Raw genomic sequence first — 16,529 nt, 5'->3', positions numbered from 1 at the left:
TTATTATTTTACTTTCAGCTTTTATTTAAAACCATATATAAGTTCCTGTGAATAAAATACATGGTTCAAACAGGAAAAAGAAATACTGAATTATGATTTACAGGGAAGTATGGCACCATTAAATTGGTAAACTTGGAGTTTTTACTTGTAGTGAAAAATGTTGTGGCTTTTGGAGAGCTAATATGAAATCTTTGGACCTGCTCAGCCTAATACACTTTCCATATAATGAAACTATATTTCAACTGAATGTTTTTTCACAGCATTTAGATCTTGGGGTAGTCAGTTAATTGGGGAACTAAAATGTCTAATTGGCCACTTCAATACCAGGCACTTACGCACCTTCCTGCCCAAGCCAATTTTCAGCTTTCAGCGCTGTTGCAATTTGAATGACAATTGCGCGGTCATGCTACATTGTACCCAAACACATTTTTTATGAATTTGTTCCCAAAAATAGAGGTGGCACTGATGGACACTGATAGGTGGCACTGATGACACTAATGGGTGGCATTGCTGGGTATCACTTGTCTTGACTGATCCATAATGTTGCCAGTCAGTGCCCATTTGTGGGCACTGATTGGCATGTATTGGGTATATTTTTTATATGTGGATGGCCATGGGGTACTTACCTGGCCATCCACATTTTGGGGGCTTCCCTGGTGGCCCTGGCTGCCTCCCTGGTGGTCCAGTGTGAGCATCCCTGTCAGGAGAGCCGCCGATCAGGTCTCCTCTACCTGTGTCTGTCAGACACGAGTGAGGAAAAGCCGATCAATGGCTCTTCCTGTTCACCGTAATACACGCCCCCACGGGCGCCTGGCGGCTGTTATCTATCTGGACGTCATATGACGTCCAGTCAGGATAACACAACCACCGCCCAGCCATCATTTTGCTATAGGCTGGGAGGTAAGTGGTTAATAAAAGTAGAGGTATTGCAACCTATCTGTTCGAAGTGTTAGTTGTTTCAATTATAGCTGCTGTTATAGCTCAGTCCTTCCAAAAATTTGATAATATTGAAGCCTGTTAAAAAATCTCTAGCAAAAGTTAAAGAATCAAAGCAGTTTTTGAGTCAAGGCTTACCATATCTCCAGTGTTGTCCCACAAAATTAGCATGACTGATCCTCTTCCAGTTTTATTGATGCCCAATGTCATTTGACCAACTTCCTGTAAGCCTGTGGCATCTTTAACACCCCACAAAGGGTATGTCATTAGGCCCCCCAAGCTCAAAATACAGCAGATCATTTTACTTGCTGCAGCATTCAGAACTACCCAACAACCTACCTGAAAATACTGTCTTTGTGAAGCTCTTGTCTTGTCTGCTAGGTCCAGAGTTTTCTGGCTCTAATGCTGGCCTCTTCTGGCTCTGGTTTTAACTACCTCCTCCTAACTGCACTAAGCCCCAACTCATATCATTCAATAGTCAAATTGGGTCTTGGTGGCAAGGAAAACCTGTGCTAAAGGTTAGGGCAACTTCAAAAAACTCACCATGCCTCTTACTAAATATCTTGGGCTGTCTACTTTTCAAAAAGGGGTCATTTGGGGGGTATTTGTACTTTCTTGACATTTCAGGCCTCAAGAAATGAGAAAGACCATCAGTACATCAGGTGTGATCAATTTTCAATGATTTGCACTATTGCTTGTAGACTCTATGGCCCCGTACACACGGCCGAGGAACTCGACGTGCCAAACACATCGAGTTCCTCGGCCAGTTCAGCCCTGAAGCCGCCGAGGACCTCGGCGGGCCGAGAGCTCCCATAGAACAATGAGGAAATAGAGAACATGTTCTCTATTTCCTCGCCGAGGTCCTCGTCGGCTTCCTCGGCCGAAAGTGTACACACGGCCGGGTTTCTCGGCAGAATTCAGCCAGAAACTCGGTCGGAAGCTGAATTCTGCCGAGGAAACTGGTCGTATGTACGGGGCCTATGGGCCAGATTCACAGAATAGATATGACGGCGTATCTCCTGATTCAAAAAAATGACGTCACTTCGCGCAAAGCACGGTGGGAATTTCAAAACGGAACATGCGCAGTACGTCCGGCGCAGGATCGCGCCTAATTTAAATGGTACACGCCCCATTTGAATTAGGCGGGCTTGCGCCGGACGCCTTTACGTTACACCGCCGTAAGTTTACATGCAAGTGCTTGGTGAATCAGTCACTTGCGCTGAAAACTTGCGGCAGTGTAACATATAGACGATACGTTACGCCGCCGCAAGTATATGTGAATCTGGCCCTATAACTTTTACACAGAACAAATAATATACACTTATTTGGGTTATTTTTACCAAAGAAATGTAGCAGTATACATTTTGGCTCAAATTTATGAACAAAAATTACTTATTTGCAAAATGTTATCATGGAAATTAAAAAAAAGTTTATTTTTTTTAAAATATATTTATTGTTTGGGGGTTTTAAGGCGTTTTCTTGCAAAAATGCTGATTTAATTTTTACATGTATGAGAGAAATGTCAAAATTCTCCAGAACTGGAGGTGGTTAAAAAGGTTTAAACACTTGATCATTTTTGTTTCTAGCTCTAGGGTAATTAAATTGATATTGATACTGAGACTACTGAGTAAAATTTTAAATAGTTTTTCAAATAGGTGAAACATCCAGTTGGCTAAGGTTTTTGTTGTTTACCAATCCTAAACTACCTAGTTACGTTTTTGTGGCTATTCTTTTATGCATGAAAACAAATGCATATATTTTTTATCTCTGTGTGTCTTATTTCTCTAAACACATTTCTCTTTGAATATTTTATTCAGTACCCTAACACTGTACTCAAAATGCTTTATTGATGTACTGCTTGGCTAACTGAGATGAGCAAAAGAGAAATGCATAATTCTGTTAGCTCAAATGCTCCTGTTTGATACAGACAATGCTTATATCAAATCTGAATTCTTGAATGCACCTGAGTCTGAATTTATGATACAGTGCATAGCTCTGATACAGTAAAGTGAAAATTCAACCTAAATACAGCTCAGTGACTCGATCTCTACCAGGGAATAATATTACATCTGAAATAGAAAGGCAGAAGTTGCATGATCGGGAATTATATTCTATTGTCTGTTGATTTAGAATGGAACTGTGCAGTGTAGACAAAATGACAATTGAACACGGCGTGTTTGGATTTGTAAGCAATGGCAATTATGTTACAGAATGTCTGACAGAGAACAAAAAAAAAAAAATATTCCCATTCAGCAAGTTTGGTTGGTTTAATGTCATAAAGTTCTTGTTATTTCCAAGACTTGCTTTCCTATATCCAACTTATCATAAAAATAGCAGTACAGGCTCAGATGCCAATCACAAGTCCATCACATTAACAGGGGCATTGCAGCTGTCAGTGTCAAGCTGAATGTCTAGAAATAGATAGAGGGATAAAGTCATTCATGTGGTGGCAGTGAGGAGAATTGTGGCTGCCTTATCAGTGGAGGAAATTTGCATTTTAGTGGTTCCCATAATATGATATCCAAGTGCTTATCTATGCAAAAGCTGATACACTAGACTGATAGCAGTTATTCTCAAGTGAATCAATTTCCTACTCTATCTGTTTCCCTGTTAGATTTTTTCCTACAGAAATATAATTTGATACGCTACATGCACTTTTGCTATCCTACAATGCTGCTAAGAATTTGTTCTTAACAGTATATATAGTGATGATTTAAAAAAAAAAAAAAGTGCTGTGTAAATATTCTGTAGAACAATGCATACTTTTAGTAAAATAGCATGATTTAAATAATTTTGTTGTATAGGACAAAATTGAGAGATGTTTATATTATTTTTCCTTAAAGCATAACTCCACCTTGAATTTACTTTATTACAGGTCTGTGAAAATATGTATTTGTTATCCAATTTGTTAAGTTTGATTTTGGGGTATCTACTGTGTCCATTGGGAAAAGTTCAAATTTAGTGTGTTGAAATGTGGTATGTCTACAGTCAATGGGCCAGATCCACAAAGATCTGCCTATCTTTAGGCAGGCGTAGCATATCTCAGATACACTACGCCGCCGTAACTTAGAGCGTAGTTTCCATATCCAGAAAGAATTTGCGCCGTAAGTTACAGCGGCATAGTGTAAATGTGTTGGCGTAAGGGCGCGAAATTCAAATGACTAAGATTTGGGTGTGTTTTATGTTAATTCATCTTGACCCCACGTAAATTATGTTTTTTTTTAACGGCGCATGCGCCGTCCGTGGGGGTATCCCAGTGCGCATGCTCGAAATCACGTCGCAAATAGTCAATGCTTTCAACGTGAACGTAATTTACGCAAAGCCCTATTCGCGAACGTTTTACGCAAACGATGTAAACGACGGAAAATTCTACGCTGTCCCAAAATCCATACTTAACATTGCTTATGCCTCATAGAGGCAGGGGTAACGTTACGCCGAAAAAAGTCTTACGTAAACAATGTAAAAAAATGTGCCGGGCGGACGTACGTTCTGAGAATCGGCGTATCTAGCTAATTTGCATACTCTATGCGGAAATCAACGGAAGCGCCACCTAGCGGCCAGCATAAATATGCACCTAAGATCCGACGGCATACTAAGACGTACGTCAGTCGGATCTAGCCCACATTCAGGCGTATCTTGTTTTGTGGATACAAAACAAAGATACGCCGGCGCATCCTAGAAGTTACGCGGTGTATCAATAGATACGCCGACGTAACTTCTTTGTGGATCTGGCCCAATGACTACTTTTAAAAATGTAATCCTCACATCATGCCTTATGGTTTCTAAATGGCAACAATCTAAATGTTCTTTTGGGAAAGTTTATATTTGAAAATTCTAAACATTAGAATAGAATAAATGATAGGTCATCTTTACAAAGTTGATGATTTCTTTTTGTTAACTTTTTGTTTCACTTTTATAGAAAGTGGGAAAAAACAAATATTCTATAGAAGATATATACTGTATATAATGGCTATCTATAAGAATTTGGTGTAATTATCTGCACACTATTAGAATAACTTATTAATGACACATTACAAATAATGGACTAATTTTCTACTGGTATGTACAATAAATCTGTTTGGTATTGTTGTATTCCTGAAATTAAGTACGCCAGTATGGGAATATTAGTTTGCTTCACTTTCCAGCCTTACAACGTTCCTCAATAAATATCTTGGAAGTTTTGCCTTATACGTTGCTGTAAAATATAATGGGCAATAAAATCACTAATGAGTATGATCATGCTGAGAGCTGATGGTGCTGTAGTAGATTTATACTGTAGTTGCATTGAATTAGCTTCCCCATAAAGTTGCACCTTGATGTTGTACTTTAGAGCTTGTTAACTAGAGTATAACTGCAGAATTTACTAATCTTTAAATGGACCAAAAACAAGAGACTTACTAAGTTACAACTGCCAAGTTGTTAAGGTTTACAGGTGGTCAGAAAACGTAATCCAAATATGATCACTGCAACATCTAAATAACTTGGTATACTTCAGGACTCTGAAACTGCATTAACAATGATTGCGCTTCTAACTTGTCTTGACTTAGAGTGGCATCATTACCTTACCAAAAATAAAGCTGAGCAAGCTTTCAAATCGTCATGAAATGTCAGCGCTTTTCTGAATAAGAACAGCACAATAACTGGTTGGATTGGATAGATTAAAAAAACATCTGTAGTTATTTGTAACAATTTCTAGGGTCCTGAATGTCATATCTGTCTGCAACTTATATTTTAAAGGGACCTACCGTATTTTTCGCCGTATAAGACGCACCTGACCATAAGACGCACCTAGGTTTTAGAGGAGAAAAACAAGAAAAAAAAATATTCTGAACCAAATGGTGTACTAAAATATTTTATATTATACTACTACTATAGGTGGGTGGTGGACACACAGCAATACCACCCCACCTATCAAATCAGCTCAGCTACACTATATCTGGTGGTGGTGGTGGTGGACACAGCACCCCCCCCCTTCCCAGATCAGCCCAGGGTGGCAGGACAGACACAAACACAACTTAAGCCTCTATCACATTAGCTCAGGTGATGAGCAATGGATACCATGCCAGCTCACACCTCCCGCCCCCTTATCAACAGCTCACCTCAGGCAGTGGAAGACACTGCCATTATAATCCCCTCTGGCTGGCTGGCTCTCAGATGTACCCAGGAAGCAGCTAGGAATTCGATGTGGTGACATATTCAGAGCACAGCAGCTGCGGGGGAAGGAGCAGGAAGTCAGACAGGACTAGACCACGGCCCTGAAAGGGAGGGGGGGGTTCGGCTGAAAAAAAAAAACAGCAAAGGCTCTCACTGCCTTTAGGATGGTGTCACCTCTGGCGGGTGACACCCGATCTAGGTGCGGAGCGCACCCCCATTGCACTGCTACTGACATCCCCCATGTTTTGACACCCGGGTGCAAAACGTCTCCCCCCACTCCCTCTTGGTATGCCCCTGCTAGGAATGCATCACATGTCCTGTCTTCTCTCCTATGAGAGAGGGATTCTGACACGGCGGCGACGGAGGGGGGTGCAGTGACTGTCAGCATTCACAATATAAGACGCAGGGACATTTCACTCCGTTTTTTGGAGTAGAAAAACTGTGTCTTATACGGCGAAAAATACGAAAAATTACTTTAAAATTGGTATCAACAAGAAGACAAATTAAAATTATCCTGACATGATTTTTTTTTATTTAAGCCCATATTACCCATAGAAAAACACTGTAAAGTCTCACCTTTCCCAGTGCCGTGTTACTTAATGTACACGAGTTCTTGTGCCCCAACATATGCTGGAAAACCAATGTTTTCAGGAGTGCAAACCTCTTGGGTCTCCCACAGTTCTCACTAGTTCTGATTTCACCTCATTGTAAAACTTGTCAATGAAAGAGTGTTTCACATAGGGAAAACTTGCTAATGAAATTAAGTTTGATGCATGCACACATGAAGATTATCATGTATTGCTATCTTTTACAAGTAACATGGAGTTTAAAAATAAGTATTCCCAACAGAGTTGCTTTAAAGGTGCACTGTAACTTTATTTTTGAAAGTGTTTTAATAGTCTATTTTGTGATACTGATTGTCAACAGTAGTCTTACTACTAGCAATGAGTTAACTGGGAAAAGTACACTACCAATTTTGAGGACATGCCACAAAATTGTTTGGGGCTGGGTTTGGGTGCACACTCACTGCCCTGCCTTCTTTTTCTGGCCAACCAGGCTACATGTCTGGATAACAGTGTTGATGAATAACAATTTACATATTTGTTTGCTTTTGATACCTTAAAGTGTTTGTAAAACTAAAAAAAAATGGATCCTGTTCCTTTAACCACTTGGGATCCGCGCGCCGTCTATTGACGGCTACAGCGGGGATCCCAAAAGCCAAAGCGCCGTCAATTGATGGCCGCCCCTTTGGGCGGTCCCCGCGCGCGCTCCAGAGCGCGCAGCGGGGAAATTTTGTTTTGGCCGTGTCCCTTGGACACAGCCAATTAGAGATCGCCGCAAACGGCCAATCAGAGTGGCCGTTTGCGATGCGATCTGGGCGGCCAATGAGAGGAGATCTCAAATGTAAACATATGAGATCATCTCTCATTGCCGCCTCTCCCTCCTCACACAGAGACAGCGTGTGAGGAGAGAGAAGTGAGTGAAAATCGTTACAGTTACAGTTACAGTGTTACAGTTTTACAAAGTGCCTGCCATCCATCCCAGTCCCATCCACCAGTGCCATCCATCCCAGTGCCATCCACCAGTGCCATCCATCCCAGTGCCATCCATCCCAGTGCCATCCATCCCAGTGCAATCCATTCCCAGTGCAAGCCATCCCAGTGCCGCCAATCAGTTCCCACCTGTGCTGCCAATCAGTGCCCGCCTGTGCCACCAATCAGTGCCCGCCTGTGCCGCCAATCAGTGCCTGCCTGTGCCGCCAATCAGTACCTGCCTGTGCCGCCAATCAGTGCCCACCTGTGCCGCCAATCAGTGCCCACCTGTGCCGCCAATCAGTGCCCGCCTGTGCCGCCAATCAGTGCCTGCCTGTGCCGCCAATCAGTACCTGCCTGTGCCGCCAATCAGTGCCCGCCTGTGCCGCCAATCAGTGCCCACCTGTGCCGCCAATCAGTGCCCGCCTGTGCCGCCAATCAGTGCCCATCTGTGCCGCCAATCAGTGCCCGCCTGTGCCGCCAATCGGTACCCGCCTGTGCCGCCAATCGGTACCCGCCTGAGCCGCCAATCGGTACCCGCCTGAGCCGCCAATCAGTGCCCGCCTGTGCCGCCAATCGGTACCCGCCTGAGCCGCCAATCGGTACCCGCCTGTGTAGCCAATCGGTACCCGCCTGAGCCGCCAATCAGTGCCCACCTGTGCTGCCAATCAGTGCCCACCTGTGCTGCCAATCAGTGCCCACCTGTGCTGCCAATCAGTGCCCATCAGTGAAGGTTTAGCACACACCATCAAAATGTCCAAAAGGTCCTATTCCCTTCAGGAGGCTTTCCAAATAATTTCTGCCCCCGACGAGAGCAACGTGGAGCTCTCTCTTTCAGAGTCCCTTTCCAACTCTGATTCGGAGTTTGACGTCGCTTATGAGCCAGCCATCAGTAGCGCAACACTGAGTGACTCAGAGGAGGAAGATAGCCGGCCGGCTAAACGAAGGCGTGAGGAGGCAGTGCCATCCACCAGCACCGCAGTGCCATCTGCCAGCACCGCAGTGCCATCTGCCAGCACCGCCGTGCCATCTGCCAGCACCGCCGTGCCATCTGCCAGCACCGCCGTGCCATCTGCCAGCACCGCAGTGCCTCGGCAACAAACTTCCAGGACCCATGCCAGCCTTCCCTATGCCCTTCAGAACCCCTTGTGGCTTCCTGCTACTTCAGGAGAAGCCAACATTCCCCCTTTCACGGCCCAGCCAGGAATCCAAGTGAACACGGAGAATTTTACCCCACTCGATTATTTTAACCTCATGTTTACAGAGGACATGCTATCCGAAATTGTGGCCCAGTGTAACCTATTTGCACAGCAATTTATTGAAAACAATCCCACGTCCTACTATGCCCGTCCCTTCCAGTGGAGAGACCTTACGTTGGACGAGTTCAAATTTTTTTTAGGCCTCACATTTTGTATGGGACTCAACCCAAAAAACACTTCACGTGCCTTTTGGTCCAAAAACCCGATCTACCACATGCCCATCTTCTCCACCATAATGCCCAGAGCCCGATACTTTGCCATAATGAGATTCCTACATTTCAACGACAATACCCAGTGCCATCCCCGAAATCACCCAGAACATGACAGGCTTTTCAAAATCCGGCCCTTACTCAATTATTTTTCCGAGAAATTCCCCCAATTGTACACCCCGGACCAACACATCTGTGTGGATGAGTCCCTTATCAAATTTAGTGGCAGACTCCAAATAAAACAATTCATGCCCAGCAAAAGAGCCCGCTATGGTGTGAAGGTCTACAAATTGTGTGACCGAGTCACAGGATACCTGTATGCCTACAGAGTATACGAAGGCAAGGACACCCAGATCAATCCCCCTAATTGCCCAGACTACTTGGGATCAAGTGGCAAAATTGTTTGGGAACTAATCAACCCCCTATTAGACAAAGGATACCATCTATACGTAGATAATTTCTACACCTCTCTTCCCCTGTTCCACAACCTGCACCGGAAGCAGACGCCAGCATGTGGCACCGTCAGAAACAACAGGAAAGGCTTTCCTCAAAGCCTGGTGAACCAAAAGTTGAAAAGAGGAGAATCAGCAAGTCTGCGTAACAATGCGGTTTTGGCGGTGAAGTGGAAGGACAGAAGGGATGTCTATATGCTATCTACTATCCACAATGACACCATTGTTGAAACCCGCAGAAGGCGTGGCACCACCATCCGAAAGCCCACTTGCATCCAGGACTATAATTTGTTTATGGGGGGGGTCGACTTCAATGACCAGATGCTTGAGCCCTATCTTGCCACAAGAAGAACGTACCATTGGTACAAAAAAGTTGCCATTTATTTTTTTCAATTGGCCATATACAATTCTTTTGTAATTTACAGCAACTCCACCCAAAACCCCAAACGCTTCCTTGGCTACCAAGAGGACCTTATCACTACCCTTATTTTCCACAACGATGCACCCCAAACCATCCGATCTGATGTTTTAAGTCGTCTCGCCGAGCGTCATTTTCCCGATAAAGTCCCTCCCACAGAAACAGGCCGACGACGTCAAAAACGATGCAAGGTATGCGCCAGTGAAGGAGTCAGACGAGACACAGCTTACCATTGTGCCGATTGTCCTTCCAAACCAGGCCTCTGTATAATTGACTGTTTTCGCCGTTACCACACCAAACTAAAGTATTAATCCTCCGTTCCTGCCTTCACACACCTTCACACCCCTTATGCCACCGCCTGCTCTGTAACTGACCCCGGCTTGTTTTTTGACCACGATTCTGCCTAACGATTTTGTAATGCCTCTGCCCGATTTGGAATTGACCCTGGACTGTTTTTTCGACCATTCTTCTGCCTAACGATTCTGTACTGCCTCTGCCTGATCTGGAACTGACCTCGGACTGTTTGACCATGTTTTTGCCTGCCTCATGGAATGATCTTGTACCCTGCTACTGGACTAGTGGGAACACAGGGGTCTCACATATGTGAGGGGCGCCAGAAAAGTTTTTCTGGATGAAGAAAACTTTTTCGTTTTCTCATCCTAGATTAGGGTCTGGTTGCCCGGAGGCTTCAAAGAGATTTGGGTGGGAGAAGCCTCTACCCCTGTCCCCATTCTGTCCTGAACGAGGCCCTACTTCTGCCTGCTGCCTGTAGGACCTATGCCATCATGCCTCTGCCTGTTGCATGAACTGACCACCTGCACTAACCCTGACGGGACAGTATCCCTGCCTGGACGTTGCTGACCAAGTCCCTGCCTGCTGCCTGGACCAGTGCTATCCTGCTGTAGAACTGCGCTACTATTACCACAGGTAATCTTTTGTTTACGCTTTGCTCAGCATAATGTATTTTGAGGTGTAATTCTTGGTATGTGCATACTATGTGTCTCTGGAACACCTGACGGTGTTCATTGCATGTTGGATCTCTGTATGTGGTCAGGCTATGTAGAAGTCTCACACACGTGGTATTGTTGTACTCAGGAGGAGTAGCAAAATGTATTTTGGGGTGTAATTTTTGCTATCTAAATGCTATGTGTTGGAAATATCTTAGAAACATACAACTTTGTGTAAAAAAAATGAGTTTTCATTTGTCTTCCACATGTTCCAAAAACTTCTGGAAAAAAATTAACCATTCAAAAGACTCATTATGCCTCATAGATTATACGTTGGGGTGTTAGCTTTCCAAAATGGGGTCAGTGTGTTGGTAATTCCATTGTCCTGGTGTTCCAGGGCCTTCAAAAGTGTAATAGGTAGTCAACTAGTTAGATGTGCAATTTATGCTCCTAAAACCCCTGATGGCGCTTCCTGCATGTTGGGCCTCTGTATGTGGCCAGGCAGTAAAAAAGTCTCACACATGGGGTATCATTTTACTCAGGAGGAGTAGCAGAATGTATTTTGGGGTGTAATTTTTGATATGTACATGCTATGTGTTGGAAATATCTTATCAATGGACAACTTTGTGTAAAAAAAATGCGTTTTCATTTTTTTTCCACATTTTCCAAAAACTGCTGGAAAAAAATAAACCGTTCAAAAGACTCATTATGCCTCATAGATTATACGTTGGGGTATTAGCTTTCCAAAATGGGGTCACTTTGTGGGTAATTCCATTGTCCTGGTGTTCCAGGGCCTTCAAAAGTGTAATAGGTAGTCAACTAGTTAGATGTGCAATTTATGCTCCTAAAACCCCCGATGGCGCTTCCTGCATGTTGGGCCTCCGTATGTGGCCAGGCAGTGAAAAAGTCTCACACATGGGGTATCGTTTTACTCAGGAGGAGTAGCAGAATGTATTTTGGGGTGTCATTTGTGGTATGTACATGCTATGTGTTGGAAATATCTTATCAATGGACAACTTTGTGTAAAAAAAATGCGTTTTCATTTTTTTTCCACATTTTCCAAAAACTGCTGGAAAAAAATAAACCGTTCAAAAGACTCATTATGCCTCATAGATTATACGTTGGGGTATTAGCTTTCCAAAATGGGGTCACTTTGTGGGTAATTCCATTGTCCTGGTGTTCCAGGGCCTTCAAAAGTGTAATAGGTAGTCAACTAGTTAGATGTGCAATTTATGCTCCTAAAACCCCCGATGGCGCTTCCTGCATGTTGGGCCTCCGTATGTGGCCAGGCAGTGAAAAAGTCTCACACATGGGGTATCGTTTTACTCAGGAGGAGTAGCAGAATGTATTTTGGGGTGTCATTTGTGGTATGTACATGCTATGTGTTGGAAATATCTTATCAATGGACAACTTTGTGTAAAAAAAATGCGTTTTCATTTTTTTTCCACATTTTCCAAAAACTTCTGGAAAAAAATAAACCGTTTAAAAGACTCATTATGCCTCATAGATTATACGTTGGGGTATTAGCTTTCCAAAATGGGGTCACTTTGTGGGTAATTCCATTGTCCTGGTGTTCCAGGGCCTTCAAAAGTGTAATAGGTAGTCAACTAGTTAGATGTGCAATTTATGCTCCTAAAACCCCTGATGGCGCTTCCTGCATGTTGGGCCTCCGTATGTGGCCAGGCAGTGAAAAAGTCTCACACATGGGGTATCGTTTTACTCAGGAGGAGTAGCAGAATGTATTTTGGGGTGTCATTTGTGGTATGCACATGCCATGTGAGAGAAATAAGCTATTACAATGACAATTTTGAGAAATTTTTTAAATGAAAAATAAAAATCTTTATTTTGCAAAGTATTGTGGGAAAAAAACACAACTTCAAATAACTCACCATGCCTCTTACTAAATACCTTGGGATGTCTACTTTCCAAAAAGGGGTTATTTTGGGGGCATTTGTACTTTCCTGGCTTGTTAGGGTCCCAAGAAATGAGATAGATTTGCACTATATGATTTGCACTATAGCTTGTAGACTCTAAAACTTTCACACAGACCAAATAATTTCCAAAAATTTTGGGTTATTTTTATCAAAGACATGTAGCAGTATAAATTGTGGCCAAAATTTATGAAGAAATATTAATAATTTGCAAAATTTTATCACAGAAACTAAGAAAAAATCATTTTTTTTCCAAATTTTCGGTCTTTTTTCATTAATAGCGCAAAAAAAAAAAAACCCAGAGGTGATCAAATACCACCAAAAGAAAGCTCTATTTGTGGGAAAAAAAGGACAAAAAAATCATTTGGGTACAGTGTTGCATGACTGAGTAATTGTCATTCAAAGTGTGACAGCGCTGAAAGCTGAAAATTGCTCTGGGCAGGAGGGGTGTTTAAGTGCCCAGTAAGCAAGTGGTTAAAGCACGAATAACAGCACAGTGCTCGAGCTGTGTAATTTGGCCCTTTCTATCATCTAAAATGATTGTGATCATCTAAAAACCGATAGATGACCACATTAATCATTACTACCGAGCCCCCGATACCGTGGTCGGTTTATGTGCCTCCGTCACCCACTGTGTCTCCTTGCTCCCTCTCCCCCTCCCTCCCTCCCTGCCTGTCAGTTGTGTCAGTGCCCACCCCTCCCCTCCTACATCTAAAATAACTTTGTAATGTACATACAATCCCCCTGTGTTAGATAATGTTATATGCTCCAGTGTATGTTCTTTGATAAATAATTTGCCGATCTGTACTTAATTTCATAGCGCCGCTCGGCGCTCACGTGACTGCCTGTCTTTCTCCTCCCCTTCTTCTGGCTAATGTAAGCGGGGGATTCTCAGCACTTCCCACTGTAGTTGTCAGAAAGGGATAGGAGAGCGGCAAGCAGTCACATGAGCGCTGACCGGCGCTATGAAATAAAGGTACAAATTGGCATTTTTTTTTACTAAATACATACACTAGAGCATACTGTTAGAGCCACTCTACAGTACATACAGTACATAGAAAAATAATTTAAATTTTTTAATGGTGTCATTTTCATAAAGTGAATTCAAATTAATTGGCATGTATTACTGAACTTTGAATATGCTTTGTGTATTTTTTAAAGCAATGAGACAAAATTACTAAATCAAAAGAGAGCGGGGAAAAACATCTACAGCAGTGGTCTCCAAAATGTGGCCCAGGGGCCGGATGTGGCCCTTTGCTTGCCTTTATCTGGCCCTTAGGGCACTATTTTACCAACTGACACCAATGATGGGGCATCATTCCCCCTACCGACACCATCAATTGGGCACTATTCTTCCCATTGATACCAACAACGGGGTACTATTTCTCCCATTAAAACAAATGATGTGGCTACTCCTACTGGCCACAGCCTGAAGGGCGGCAAACTGGCCCTTTGCTTAGAAAGTTTGGAGACCCTTGATCTACAGTATGTCAGGAATTATGGGTCTGCATAAGCATGGCCAGCCATGTGCATACTTGTTGTGGTCACAGAACCTGTCCAGCTGACTATACACTGATGTTCAATGCATATAGTATGGGTCTAGTTTGCTATCTGTGTTGAACATCCAAATAGTGTTGCTTTGTGCTCGTTGTTTCAATATTATGCACCACATAAGTCACCACATTCTATAAGTATGTGCATTTGCTTGTGCTTTGACCACTGTGCATGCACAGATAAGTCTGTGCATATACATTACAAGACACTTGTATGTATGGTTTAACAAGGCCTTTTACAAATCAAAGGTTTTTCTTTTATTATATCATTTAAGGATGGCTGTGTATATTTGGGGCTCTATTCATAACATATTTACTGTATGGCTGTGACAAGCATTCACAAGCCACAGAAAAAAAAATGTAATGTTTAGACTAAGATAGTTGTTTTCTATTATCTTTAGTATCTAGTAGCCAAAATTGCTGTATTTTTCTGGTTGAGGTATTGCAAGAAAAATGCTGCCAATAAATGGTCCTATGATTATAGGAGATAATCATATTAAACAAAATGCAGCAAATTTTTATTGTGGCTGTGTGAATATTTGTCACGTTCATACAAGATTTTTTTTTTTTTTTTTTTTTTAAATAGACCCCTTGGTGTGGATTTGTTCCTATATTGTATGCATATATAAAAAGTTAACAGCAGCTAGATAGACCCAACAACAGTAGAGAAAATCATTTAAGTCTTAGCTTGAATACTTTTGGACACTACAATTCTGCATGCAAACACTGTAGCCTGTGTGTTTGTACACATTGCAGGCACATAGGCAGTTCAGGGAGTATATTATTTGCTTGTTCTCCCATGTGGGAATCAGGCCCAAACACTTCCTAAATTATGTCTGTCTGCTTTATTTTGTTCACTCCATTCCTCCAAAATACAGATGAGAAAAAAGAAATAAAATACCATGATCAATAGCCTTTAACATGTTGCCAAATTAAAAGTAATTTAAAATAAATTTTATCAATTTGCATCTAATTTTAAAGTCATTATAATTTAATGAATATCTGTTAATGATAATCACAGCTTAACGAGAATCAATGTTAATTGTATCTAAACAAATGACATTGACAATTAAAAATGAATGGTAAGGAAACAGACATTTATAAAGCCTGTCAAAATACAAATATGTTGTTAATCACTTTTTACATGTCAAGGTACATAACCACAAATAATACTAAACACTTGTCAAACATTCTTAAAAGAGTAGATTTCTATAGATAATATACAGTATGTCATCTGATTCAAGTGTTTATGCCCCTATTTCTAATTAATGCCATATGCTATATATTATTTTTTGATGACCAATGATTCAAGTAACACTTAATTTAATAAGTTGTACAATAAGGTCAATGAAAGACACATGGACATAGAGCTATTTATAAAATCACAGTGACTACATCATTTTACCTGACATATATTGTAAAAAAGAACCCCATTGTCATAAGCAATATTCAGACTGGTAGCATCACTTTGCTCTATCAGGCTGTGTGTTACCAACCTATTGAAAGGCTAACCTAGTCATACATACAAAAAACACAAATACATGCTTAACAATTTGTGTTGGTAATTTTTATGGAATAGGGTACAGATGACCAAAAGGTTATATAATAATTACAAAGGTTCTAAGTGGGTAATGTCAGCAAGAGTTATGCCACATACACACAACCATTTTTCGGGTTCTAAAAAATTACGTTTTTTTTTTAATGTCATTAAAAACTATTGTGTGTGGGCTTCAGAGCATTTTTCACAATCTAAAAAATGGGCATTAAAAATTTCGAACATGCTCTATTTTTTCACAACGTTTTGAACATTGTCGTTTTTAAGGCTGTAAAAAATGGTCGTGTGTGGGCTTTAACTACCTGAAAAAACGCGCATGCTCAGAAGCAAGTTATGGGACAGGAGCGCTCGTTCTGGTAAAACTACCGTTCGTACACTTCAATTTTTAACATTAGATTGGGCCTAATTACGGGAAGCAGAATCGGGTGTTTTGATTAAAATCAATGCAGTACTTACCTTTTTTGAGATAGATGTTCTCCCGCCGCTTCGGGACTTGGCATTCCTATTTGAATGACAGCGTTCCGACCGTCGCATACAGTGCGTCGCCAGTTCCCGAAAGTAGCCGAACGTCGGTGCGCAGGTG

Source organism: Rana temporaria, chromosome 2 (assembly GCF_905171775.1).
Source record: "Rana temporaria chromosome 2, aRanTem1.1, whole genome shotgun sequence".
Classification (NCBI taxonomy): Eukaryota; Metazoa; Chordata; class Amphibia; order Anura; family Ranidae; genus Rana; species Rana temporaria.
Note: the sequence above shows the minus strand (reverse complement) of the source record.